Source organism: Anopheles stephensi, chromosome 3 (assembly GCF_013141755.1).
Source record: "Anopheles stephensi strain Indian chromosome 3, UCI_ANSTEP_V1.0, whole genome shotgun sequence".
In the NCBI taxonomy this organism is placed as follows: Eukaryota; Metazoa; Arthropoda; class Insecta; order Diptera; family Culicidae; genus Anopheles; species Anopheles stephensi.
In genome coordinates, this window is record NC_050203.1 from 46,330,918 (window position 1) to 46,343,952 (window position 13,035).

The 13,035-nt window shown below is 44.7% G+C and overlaps 1 protein-coding gene across 8 annotated transcripts in view; it reads left to right on the top strand.

The window, feature by feature from the left end:
• LOC118511175 (tyrosine-protein phosphatase Lar) overlaps positions 1-13,035 on the top strand; it is a 242,242-nt gene that overhangs the window by 41,422 nt on the left and 187,785 nt on the right. For all 8 annotated transcript variants that reach the window (XM_036053921.1, XM_036053928.1, XM_036053924.1 and 5 more), the window contains one exon: positions 5,916-5,958. The gene's annotated coding sequence lies outside the window, so the exon portion shown is untranslated. The remainder of the gene's footprint in view (positions 1-5,915; positions 5,959-13,035) is intronic.

Below are 13,035 nucleotides of genomic sequence, written 5' to 3' on the forward strand. Positions count from 1 at the left end.
ATCTCTACATCATATAGCTCGTGTATGTTATTGTCGTTGCTGACTTTAAGTCCAAGATAGGTGAAGTTTTAGGTGATCACCTATCTATATATCACCTCTGCGTGTTTTATATGTTTAATTGCCGAGGGAAATTTAAAGAAAAGTATGAATTGAATATAAAACAAACTAAATTATTCTACTGGCTGCTAGTGCCACTGCACCATTTTGTTTGCAATTAAAAATTATTATACAACAGTCTCGCCACACCGTAAGCTGTTGACACAACGGAAGACAATAATGATAATAGATAATGATTAAGAAATAATGGTATAAAGAAGCAACAGCAACGTGTTGCTCGTTCCAACGTGTGCCCAGGTTAACTGGGCATGCATCTCATTACGCTAGAATATTTTTCCATCATGCCAGCATCCCAAGAAATTAGCGGAAATTTTCATGCTAAACATCCCATTCATTATCTTGCTCGATTATCTTGTGGTATGAATCTGGGGACGATAAACCAGTCGGAATAGCCGTTCGGTACGGCGGGCTATGGGTTTCCGCATAGTTTGGGAGGGGGGGGAGGGGGGTGCGGACAGACAGAGCTGTGAGACGTTGGAAAATGGCGGGACAAAAAGCATAACATATTTTCCCCATTAATCATCTCTCTGTGTCGGTGTTTTCACCATTTAGTTGCTTCCGTTTCGTGCCCAGTTTGTCTCATCCGAGGTTCGCGGTATCCTTTTTGCATCAGTTGTGTGTGAGAGTGTGCGCCATGTTTTTTTTTTCTTCTTCAGTTGTTCAGTTTTTCAATATCACTTCGTTCACAATTCCCGTGACACTGACGTTTGTACGCAGTCGAATCGCGTGGGTGGTGCAGATAAATCGTCCCGGCCACACGTTATCTGAGTGAGTGGAGGGGAAAGGATGAGATATGGTTCCGGGTGCTAGTTGGCGCGTGGTTGCAGCGGCTATGAGCAGGAAATACTTCGTAATTTATGAGTGGTAATTGCTAAACCATGATGACAGAATGGAATGCCAATTTCGGTTTGGCTCCTTTCCGATCCTTCCAGCGTGGTGTATGTGTGTGGTGTGTTATGTTTTTATCGGTAATTATGGCCCCTTTATTTTGCTAGTGCTCAACTGTTTTACTTGCGGCGATTTGCCGCTAATTCTGATAAAAAGCAACTGTAGCCGAGTATGCAATTGCTGCATTGATTGAAGGAAATGTTAAAAAATACGACTTTTCATTACAATTTTTAAAACTGTTCCAATTAGCAGATGCGCTCAAACAAATAATTTTTAACGAATAGTGTACTTTTGAACAATTTACGAAATATATAGTACAGGCATGGTCTCAATAAAACCTATTAGGGCCATTTTATGTTATCAGTAGAAAAATTAATATTGTGATGTACATTAGAAATACATTCAAAACTAAAGTAAACCACACAATTCCATGCGCAGTAACGTGGTACTAATATCAGCGTGCGTAGTTCCAAAGGTGAACCCCCTTAGCCCGGTCCCTGCTAGACCATTAGCCACAGACACAACATTATGTTGTCTGACTGACCGCAAATCGATCGACTATTCGATCGAATGTGTAATCAGCCATGGTAAAAGCGGTTGTAGCAGTATTTACTCACCGTACCATTTAAGTAGTGCAGTGCACATAAGCGTGGTTCACCACAGCTAATTGCGTGCCCTTTTTGCATGTGCATCTGTGTGTAGGTAGCAGCCGTTCGCTTAAAGTGCCCCGATAGGATAACACGAAGAACACGTGGCCTGTTCGTGACGAGTAAAAACAGAGTTTATGAGGACGATGGATGTGATGGAATGAGAGTATCGCCAGAATGTGGGTCAACTTTTGATTATTGGAATGAAAATTAACATAACTTTGTTTTCGTGTGTCCATTCAGCTTCGGCGTGTGTGTGGATGTGTATCCGACTTTGGCGAAGTTTGGTGGACACTGGAGCACAAAAACTGCAGATACATTGCGATATTCAATAGGGTTGCGAATTCGATTATTACCGGGAGTTATTCGTTTTGGACAAAGCGAAACGGATTCATCCTGCTTTGGGTATGCTTACAGCTGTACGACAGGTTGCTTAATTTGTCACTTGAAAAACATTGCTGCTCTGATTTGGCCAATGATAGGTGTAGTGCAAAAATCATGTCCAACTTTCTGTTTGTGTGGTGATACATCCTCGTCGAATGATAAATTAGTTTCTACCTGATCCTTTGTGTGGCTGTGTATCGGCGGGAATGTTAATTTATTCAACTGTACAAGAACACAATTAATAGTCAACAGTCCGGATATGAAATTGCGATCGTGTGTGGTGTGCAGTGTGGCAGATTGAAATGGAGAATTAATTGTATGGATAGTAGTCATTCTTTTCATTCCGCTACTATATAAGCGATGAGATTGCAGTGGTTTACCGAGAAATATTCGCTGATTTAATTTTTTGCGAGACGTGTTAAGCCTCCGTTTGATGTAACAACATATTTGAATTCTTTTGATGCACAATAGTAACAAAGGAATGTTCAATTATGATTTTTTTAAAAATAGTTTGATGCTTCTTGTATAAAATTTTCTCTCTGTTTTTGGAACCTCGGAAGTTCTTGGCTAGTGATTGTTGGCATCCGTGAGTTGATTATTCCGAATTGTTTATTCCGAGTTGATTATTACGAAGTGCTGCGTGTCGGGAGTTGGGTTCGATACCTGGTCCTGTCGCGTGAAGTCGCTTCTGGCTTCTGCAAAACTGGACCAACCCAAGCATACCTTAGCTGCGCTTGATTTCTCCTACGTCTGTGTCTTTTAGCAATAGTTCGTCTTTTAGCCTGGTCCTGTCTGTGTGAAAAGGATAGCTTGGAATATGGTTGCTTCAGTGTCTTGCAATAGTATATCTTATACGCTTCATGTCTTTTCATGAGCATGTTTGTCCAGTACAGTGCGTTCACATGTGCGTTTGATTGTAGCTACATAATCTGGACGACGGTTTGCCTGCTTGCTCGCTAACCCCTGGCGCGACAGTTAGATATTGGTGTGTACTACATTAGGCAGAGGCTCCCGGCCGTACGACACCGACACCGAGGTGAAATGTTCTGTAGCAAGTGAGTGAGCGGTGCCGAGATTGAATTAAGTTTTAATTAAAATTTTAATGTAATTATCGGATTAAATGGGTTTGCGAGTGCGAGCTGTTTTCGATCCTGGCGAGCGAGCGTGGTCCAGCATCGCCAGCCAATGCTGGATGGTCGCGTTTTGTAGCAACCTTGTCCAATTCCCGGTCGAGCCGTTGACGCTAACGCTTCTAAGGTTGCGCGCTGTTGACCATTGGGACACACGCGGCCTGGGCCGGAACCTTCATAGTCGGAGGAAGAGTTTACCGAATGGCAAGCGTTAACGCCACTGCTGCAAAAGGGCCATCTGATACGCTGTGTTTTAGATAGTGTCGCTTCGGCATAGGACAGGCGTATATCGCTCGGTAAAGTGCTACCACCGTCTCCTGACGCGCATACATTTCTATTGCTTTAGTTGGCACGATTTTGCCGTTGGCGCGAAGGAGCGTTTTATATTTTCATAGCACACGAGTCAGTTCACTTGCCGTGTCCCAATTTCGCCGTTCAGATTCCCCAGATGCACCGCTTTTTTCCCACTTGATGACGTGTGTGTATGTGTATGTGTGTGTGTGTGTGTGAGTGGGGGGGTAAGGTAGCTCAAGTGCGCTCTTGAATAGTCGTGTGTTAACATGTGATAAATTATTATTCGTCGCTCAAAAGTTTCGTCTCATTTCGATGACATTTCACGCGGGCACGTTTGCATGACGATGCATGTCCTTGCACTGGCCGGGGTTTTTTTTTTTTTGTGCGGGAAGAGTGAGCGGAGGAGGAACATTGGGCGAAGACTCCGGGAAGGGAATGCGTGTTTAGTTGTCGCTTTGTTGAAAATATTGCTAACATGCAGCGCACATTTATTCTCGGCTTGAATAATTTGTTAGTTGGTTAGACAGCGTGTTTTTTCTGTTCTAAAATAACACGTAGGTTATAATTTGTTCAGCGTGCTTTCATTCTATACCCTTTTGTGTGCGTGTGTGCGAGGCTGGAGTGGTTTGAATTTTTCATTTTGTTGAGTGGGCAAATCGTGTAATCGCGAAATGTCAGCTACTGTACTACACTTTTAAAATGTTATATTTTCATTCAAATTTAAATTCAGCTCTACACGAGCGCCTTATGTGTGGATACAAACGCATTATTATTGGTGAACTGAAACAGGAGGTGAAACGCTGCACAATAAATACATTCAATACATGTTGTTGGTGAATAGATGTGATGAAGCATGGGAGCGCTGGCCACCCTTCAGATTCAGTGGCATGGATCGATCACTGTAAAGCCGACTGCTGTACCATTGGATGAATATCTGGGGAATTGTGGCCCCATGATTAAAACTAATTCTGTGTAATATAAAAGTTCATCAGAGCGCAAGCAAGAGCATGTGCTCATGTGGGTGAATGTACAGCGGTCGATGGAATATGGTCTTTCGATGGCGTGGACTGCGATGAGTAGTTGGTTTGGTGTGCTGCTCGTCCTGCTAGAATGCATTCCGTTCAACATTCAGTTACGATGAAATTGCGAACGGACCTGAACTGTAGCAAACGGGAGCACACATTCGGTGGAAGTGTGTGCTGGTGTGTACATTTTTCCCTCCTCAACGCTTGAAAGCAATCGCAGTCTGAACCACCGAAGCTAGTGGGTAGCTAGCGAGGTTAGAATTGAACTAGGTCATTTATATGAACTCACAGTGGCGCTGGTGATTTCGAGCACTGCAAAAGAGTGTGCTGCTTACGGAGCGAGGATACCTTCTCAATAGTGCGCTACCAAGGACCCGTCCGCCGTAGCGTAGTGCACGGAAACTATAAAAGGACGAAGCACGGTTCATTGACGGTTCTGTAATTGAGGTAAACCCAATGAGCTTAGTACTTTGCCGCCCTGGGGGACGTTTGCAGTGTTTGCAATGTGACATTGAAAAACAGAAGCAAAGTTCAGTCGAGCAAAGCTTTCTTGGCAGTGTTTGTGGGTCGCGGAAGCAACTTACCTAGCAGGTTCACATCACAAAAGACCGCGTACTTGTGCTTTTCCCAGAAAGTGGCTGTGTTACTGCTGAATCCAGAAAGTACGAGAAGGTTAGCGAAATGGCGTACTGTCGTACGGTCTTACGCAAAAAGAATTGATTAATTTTTGCTGGTACATATAATGTACTAAAGTACATTAATTGTGGGTATTAATTTGTTTAAATTAATTTTTTTGTCATCTTGCTTCACACGAACTCAGGTCCTCTTTTAAGTTATTGGGCACCATAACCTCGAATGGTTTCATTCTGCTCTTTCTGGCATTTCTTGACACGGCTGGACCGAGGATCAAATCCCATCCAGACCCTTTATGCAGAACTGACTATCCTGCTACCAGCTACGGGTAAAATGAAATTATAGGAATTCAGGAATGACAGCCCATCGTTCGGCGGGAAGAAGGATAGTCAGTCCGTCGTACGTGGAGGCTGTCTTGATGGGATTTTGTTCCCAATCCTGCCGCGTGAAGACCGTCGCCACCATTATTTCTGCTACCGAACTGCCTACCATTTCTGACTAGTTTAATTTTTGTTCTCTCGTGCTTCCATATCCAGTATGAAACTCGGTATGTTTGGGTTTTGATATCGGTCTTGTCGTGTAAAGGACAGTTGTCGCCTACAAGACATGGTCACCTTGAAGTAAACCTATTTAATAAGTTATTTTCCTAAATGTGTTTTTAATGTAAAAAGTAACACTCCGATTCATCAAGGACGGGCAGACCATATTGCTTACGTTTGTAGATAAAATGAAGTATTATTTACTGTGTATAAATAAATTAATACTATGATGGAATCTTTTTCTTATTTTGTTTTCAGGAAACTACTAGCTTGACTACAAAACACTAAACAGAAATAAGAGGTATGTATAGTTCGCTTCAAGTTTGTGAACATAATTTACTCGTCTCGCCGAGGATATATCTAAATTATCATTCTTAAGTCACAAAAGCCATACATGCTTGATTGTCCGTACACTTACTGCATGCCTCACCACTTACTATGTGATGTGGTCTTGTTGTGGTTCGGGGTCGGATTCGGGTAGTTGGAAAGCCGACGTGGGTTGGTAATGCTGCTGATGATTAATTAATTTCTTCCTCAAAATTTAACGGCGGTTCAATTATTCTAATGAACGGCAAACCAGTCCGCTAACCATTCGGACAATGAACACTTATTAGTACACAAACGCACGTTGCGCGGCATCTAGGCTCGTTTTCTCGTTCACCGCAGGGTTGGCTCGGTATGGAGTTAATGATAATCCTAAATCCCCTTCAATAATCCAGCAATTGGGTATCCGTCCGTTCCCGCCAATGCTGCTTGCGTGAACATTCTTGTTGCTTGGGCCAACCATAATGAGCCTGTGGCGTTATAAATATATTATTCTCGAGCATTAAACAACTCTATTTGGCCGGAGACACATAGGTGTCGTTGCTGTGTACACATCCTGACCGGAACCTATCAGTGAACGAGAGTGAGTGAGAGAGAGAGATAGAGAGAGGGAGTGGCAGGAGAGCCGGCCTAACTGGTGGGCATCGTGGCTTCATGCGAGTCGAATAAGGGTATTGAACGCGCGGTCAGTATAATCCAGGCAACGGACAGGCTTTCGTAGGATGCGTGTTGACCACCGTGGTCGTGATGTCACTCTGTTCAAACACGGGAAAGCCGCCGTGCTTGCTAACTGCGAGCTCGGACGTAGCCACCAAGTCGGCTGGGTGCTCTCGGGTGGACGGACACGCGATTGAGGTGTGAAGGAAACTAATCCGCTTGCAAAAGAACCTCGACAACAGCACAGCCGAACCGAACCGTAGCCTATGTCACAGTGGATTGTGCCCGAACGGCTTTGCCGTCGGCTAATGTTTGAATATTGATTGTTAATTAAATCGGAATAATGATTTATAGTAGTACGCCATCAGTGCGTACGACTGTTTCGGGTCGATGGTGCCGGCCACCAGCAATCACGCAACATGCCGGGCTTTTATGTATGCACATTGGTGGGTTCTGTGGTGGCTGCATGTGACGCATGTGCGCACCAATACGCACGCCGAGTGTAAATGCTCCAGATGATTGGATGTATTGTCCCGGTGGCACCGCAGATGACTTAGCTTTGCATAAATCTGCCAATTGTGCATTCGTCAGTCGGTGGCGAACATGCTGCGTTCTATATCGAACCGCCATGTTGCTAGATGACGTATAGTACGTGACACACGCCTAGCGCGCGATAGAGGATGACGAAGCTCTTCTTCAACTTGGCTGGCTTGCGCTGCTTGTCGATGGCAGCTGCATTCAAATGGAGTGTAAGATTGACGTGGGATCGACCTATTTTTTAATAGTTATAGTTTTTTTCGCTTTGCTTTTTCCTGGGTTATGGTGCAGGAACATTCTTGCAGATGCAGATTGGTTTGATAAGCAGACATTACTTTACCCGTGCGGGCCAGCTAAACAACACACGGACATTTCAAACGCCATGTGGGGTAATCAATACATACTCCTATGCTTTTGTAATAGAATGTATTATGACAGCAACAAACTTAATCGCACTCTCTCGGCGAACACAGTGGATTCAGCTATAAAGAACTGTTTTAATACAGCAATTTTTTTTTTTTATAGAAGTGAGGTAAAATTAAGTCAAGCAAAATGCAGTGGCAATCACATTTACTTCTGCGTAGTGTACGGAGTCATGCTCGATTGAGATGCTTGTAACGGTCAGGTTAAATTCCGTCCGTACGCAGAAGATGAAGACCTTTTTGCGAAGATGGGACCATTCGAGCGTAGCGGAATGCTCATAAAATTGCATATGGATTAACGAAACATTGAGGGCCGTCTGTTGTTCGTCTGATTCTAATTAAAGTGGAAAGAAGTTTGAATGAAGTGAAAGGAGTAAGTGTTTCACGATTTCCTCTAGAGCTCCACGATAGATTCTCTTAACTGCGTTGGGATGTGATGCGAAGCAAAGCAAATGTAGTAGCAGAAGTTTCGGCAAGCTAGTCACCTGACATTCGTTCAGTAAAAAACCATGTAGGCGATGACTTGAGTATACAGCATTGTTCGTACTTTTGACTACGTATAGTGCAATGAACTTCATGCATAAAAATCCATTTTTCTCATTTTAAAATCCAAATCAGATCGACCGAATATGTTGCTACGGGTAAAATCAAATCATAGAATGCCAGAAATGGCAGGCCGATACCTTTAGAGGTTGTTTGTGCCAAGGAAGAGGAAGAAAAAGAGAAGACCGGCACCGGCATATAGTAGTTAAAGAATATTCATCTTCTTTGGCACTACAACCTCTAAAAGTCTCGACCCGTCATTTCTGGCTTTCTATGATTTGATTTTACCCGTAGCTGGATAGTCAGTCCTGCATAAGTGAAGGCGACGGTTTTGATAGGATTTGATCCCCCGTCCTGTAGTTTTAAGACAGGAACCGCTGTCGCCTCGTGCTCCCGATTGACCTACCATATTTTCAAATGTATGAAAAAATGAAGCAAGCTTCCAATTTATTATCAAAGTAGTTTCAGGGGTTGGGTAAAATATAAAAAATATAGCCTATTTCACTATTTTATTTCTCTGTGGACATGCTTTCGAATGTTCTGCACCAGATTACGTCTTCAATTTTATATGCTTTAAGTATGTGTGTAGCATGAACGCAAACTAATATATTATTATTTGTCCAATCAATGTGGAACTCTGTCCGAGTTGCATGTAAAGGTTAGGAGCTCATTGTAAGCAACTATTTGTCACTGGAATTAACATTTCTGCCCCAGCGTAAGTTGTATCGCATCCATATATACATGCAACAAAAGCGGTAATTACAGTCGTTGTTAGTCGGCTCCGTCCGAAATCCGAATCCGGCCTCCAAGAATATTGTAAAAGGTGGAAGTGTAGCACCTTGTGCACATAAATCGAATCAAATGCTCGTTACAGATTGCAACCATATTGGCCAACTGCTTGCCTTGGTGGGGAAGATCGGCCGACCGGCCAAAGACAAGTGGCCCGGCGGGAGGCGGTTTCCTACATTTAAGTACTTCCTGCATCGTGCAGAGTAGATGCCGCGTTTACCCAGTACCTTGGATTTGTTGTACGAGTTTTTTGCTCGTCTTTTTACCCCCCCAACCCGTGGCAGCAGCAGGAGAGCGGTGGCAGAACTCGGCGACCAATTATGCCGATGGTAAAGTGCTTCGGGTGGTAGAGAGTACGTGCCGCGTTGCACGTTAAACAGTGGGAGTAAAAGTTAACTGTGCATACATTAGCCCTTGTTTCGTACCGGGCATTGCTCGATTTTCCGAGCCGAGGTCTCGATGACACCCCGTGTGCTGCCGTGTTTTGCAGGTGGAAGAACTTCCTCCAGGACGCGCTAACGACATCCAGCTGTGCCAGGTGAATCCTGCTGACACGGAGTGAACCGACGGACACTACACTAGGATGTCTCTCGTCCAAAGCTCCGCCGCATGGTGCTTGGGTGTGGGACCTCGCAGTGGGACCTCGCTCTGTGGTCGCGGCTCCGTGTGCAGCTGTGTGAGCAAAAGTTTATTAAAACAATGTAAAGTTGCACAAATTTATCCCGTACACCATCGGACTTAGTTAGGGCGACACTATGCCGTGCCGCGTGTATGTGTATCACGATCAAGTTAGCGAACTTGCTGGTAACCGGGGTTGACACTGCCGGTGGTGGTGGCGGTGGTACAGATCGAATCGTCGTGATAGTGTCACGGCGCATGGTGTGGTGTGCTCGAGTTTTCTCTGCACAGCTCCTGTTCTCGTAGTAGTTGGAAAACCGGAACTTGGAAGTTGTGGGTTGAGGGAAGCTTTTGGGTAAGTTAAAATGGTCACAGGCCGCAAGAGTTAAGCTTGACAGGAGCGCAAGAAATTGACCTCAGCAGTGAGGATAGGAACCAAGATTGGAGATAGGGAAAGGATGTTCTCAACGTTTTCCTTTCGGTAGGAAAAGCTCGTGGGTCGTGGTTACAGCATGTAGTAGACAGGCGGCTTGCGAAGGGTGACAATAACGGTGCGGGCAAGTAATTAAAGTCTTGATTTCGCATTAAAATGCTTCGCACTGTGTGCCGTGTGCACCCGGAGCGGTGGTGCAGCAACGAGTTGGCCGGGTGAACCGGTGTGAACTTGTCACTTCGCTAGCCTGCTTCCGTCGTGGTATAGTTTGGCCAAGCGTCACTTAGCTGTGCTCTTCTTCTGCTTCAATTTCAAATGCATATACCCTGTGTTAGATTAAAGAACGTGGTGCTGTTGTGGAACAGAAAGTCAGAAAAGAGTCGTGATAGTTTAGCTTTTTTTTTTTTTGTTCGGTTCTTTCTTCCACGTAAGCCGCACGTACCATTCTGCCGCAATAAATGAACACCAGTGGGCGAACGTTGTCCACGTAGATGAAACCGATGTCGCTGAAGTGGTTCCCGAGAGCAGAGTGATGCGATGCGGGGCTAAATAGTTTAAAGTGTAATTTCACCGAAAAGCAGGTCACATATTTGAGCAGCCGCCGGTGCATCGCGACCTTTACTGTCGCCGTGGAATGGCACCGAACATACGCTCTCGGACGTATGATAGCTTTATGCGGTACGTGGAAGACACTTCTGAAAGCGTTTGATGATAGGGCACAAGTGTTCGTGTTTGGAATGTGTTACACGTTTATGCCGGCAAAAGTATAGCTGAGTTTATGCCGGCCGAAGGGTATTGGAGTGCCATGGGGTCAGATAAGCGTCGTCCGGGTGTATGCGTCGAGTTGCATGTTGCGATGTCATAAAGTCACGATTTGGAGTAAAAATTCTCGCAAGTTAAATAAGTTTTCGTCATTTAACTTTTACAGTTTACGGCCAGAACGAATCGTGAGCAAAATGGAGTGAACAGTGGTAGTGTGCTTTGATGTGAAGAACTTACGAAACATAAGGCTAGGCCATAATGATTTTGGCGAGTATTTGTCGTTTCAAAAGTAGACCTATTCTTTAGCAATCCCTGTTTGAACAAAAGCTTTTAAGCAGCACTGATTGTCCTGCTACGGGTAAATTAGGTCACGCAAGCCAGTTATGACAGGCCGAGAGCTCTTGATTGAGGTTTTAGTGACAGAGTCGAAGGAGATTTAAATTATTTATAAAAGTCCTACTGTTTGGTTTAAGGACAATAAAAAAAGGGAATTCCTTAACAAGCATATGCCCTGATGGCGTACTATCGGGTATCACCCAATAGAGGAATATTATCACAGCTACCGATTGATTCGGAAGTAAAGAGAAACGAATGTTGGCCACTTCACATTGATACAATAATTAATTTCGCAATCGTATAGTCGGCGGTACTGATTGAATCATCTAATCGATACCAGACGCGCTCCATTTGTCACGATGCTTATCATTATGACGTAATTATTATGCATTCCCTGATTGATGCAAACTGTTTCGTTTCCCCATGCATAAACTGCGTGCGTAAACGAAATTATGCCAAACAGGCAACCCGTTGCCTGCTTATCCGGTCTGTTTGTGGAAAATCGAGAAACGAAATACAATCATGCGCCTCGGTTGCCTCCGCAACCCTGCAGCCATTCAGACGAGACTGATTGCGAGTGTCCTTGTGGAAAACGGAAGGAACGCTGCGAGCATGCAGCATTATGTGCAGTACGATCCTTTCATCGTTCTCGGGGAATCGTCGTTGGGGAAGAAAGAATGGATTAGGTCAAACTTAGATGATTGTGGATGTGTGTGTGTGTGATTGTGTGAGTGTAGAGTTTTTAATGCACTTTACAAACTATGCAAACGTTATCGATTTTGAGGTTCATCTCCATGGCAGGGCCAACAATTGATAGAGGTGACGAGAAGGGACAGGACTGGATGGATGGGACCCTTGAATCGTTAGTTTGTTGTGAAGAAGAATCATTGTGTGCCTGGCAGATGGCAGATGGATACAATTGCGAGCACAAGATACGCAAGCTTTCGACGAGACTCGTCCTCGTTGACAAGTTTTTCCCGACCGAAACGGTTTTGCTCACCCCCCCCCCCCACCCCTTAGTGGCAACTCCCCGGTGCACGATATGGTACGGTCGTCAGCATAAACCGGCAAACGGAAATTTGGAAAGTTGTGCGGAGCAAAGAAGAAGCAGCACGCGCGTGTGTTGTTTGTTTGCTTGTGTGTGTGTGTATGTGTGTGTATGTGTGTGTGACGAGGAACAGTGATTTCGGGATGCCAGGATCTTTTACGTTTGCGAGCAAATGCTTGCCAGGAGAATATCAAATTATCTATCGTTGGAGACCAACTCAAGATGGTACCACAAAATGGTGGACGGTAAATGGGAAAGTCGTCATAGGACTTGGGTTGCTCAGGGAATAACGCTGATGGAAATATACCAACGATGACAGGACATTGAGACGGACGGGCGAGGACGACCAGCGTTGTGTGTTGGGGATGCAGTCTGGAAATGGAAAACAAATAAATTCGTTCGTCCCTCTATTCTCGCACTGTATTGCTTGTGGATGCGGTTGGGGAGCGGGGATAGATGCAGCTGAGGGATGGGGCGTGGGGGAGGGGGGGGGGATGAACAGAAGCACCCAAAGCTCCCCAAAATGGACGATCTTGAAACAGAGGAAAAACTATTCAGGGGATGCGAATGCGGGAAGGCGCTTCTTACCGTACCGACGTTCACTCTAAACGAGGATTAAGAGTGATCCTGTTCATTGTGTATATTATGCAATGGTTTGTATGTGTGTGTGTGCGCCATAAGGTGCAGGAGCAGCAGTTCCATTGCTTTTTAGCAATACTTCCGTATAAGCTTGCACCGATTGTGTCCCCGGCAGCAGCATCCTATCAGCCGTTCGTGGTGTACACTGGCCGGAACTACTATTCCTACTGCTCTTTGCGTTTTGTTGCAATCGTTCATCGTTCATTGTTGGCGTTTGGTAAAAAGATCGGTTTTCGGTTGGAAAAGAATGCAAACGTTAGCGAATCTCGG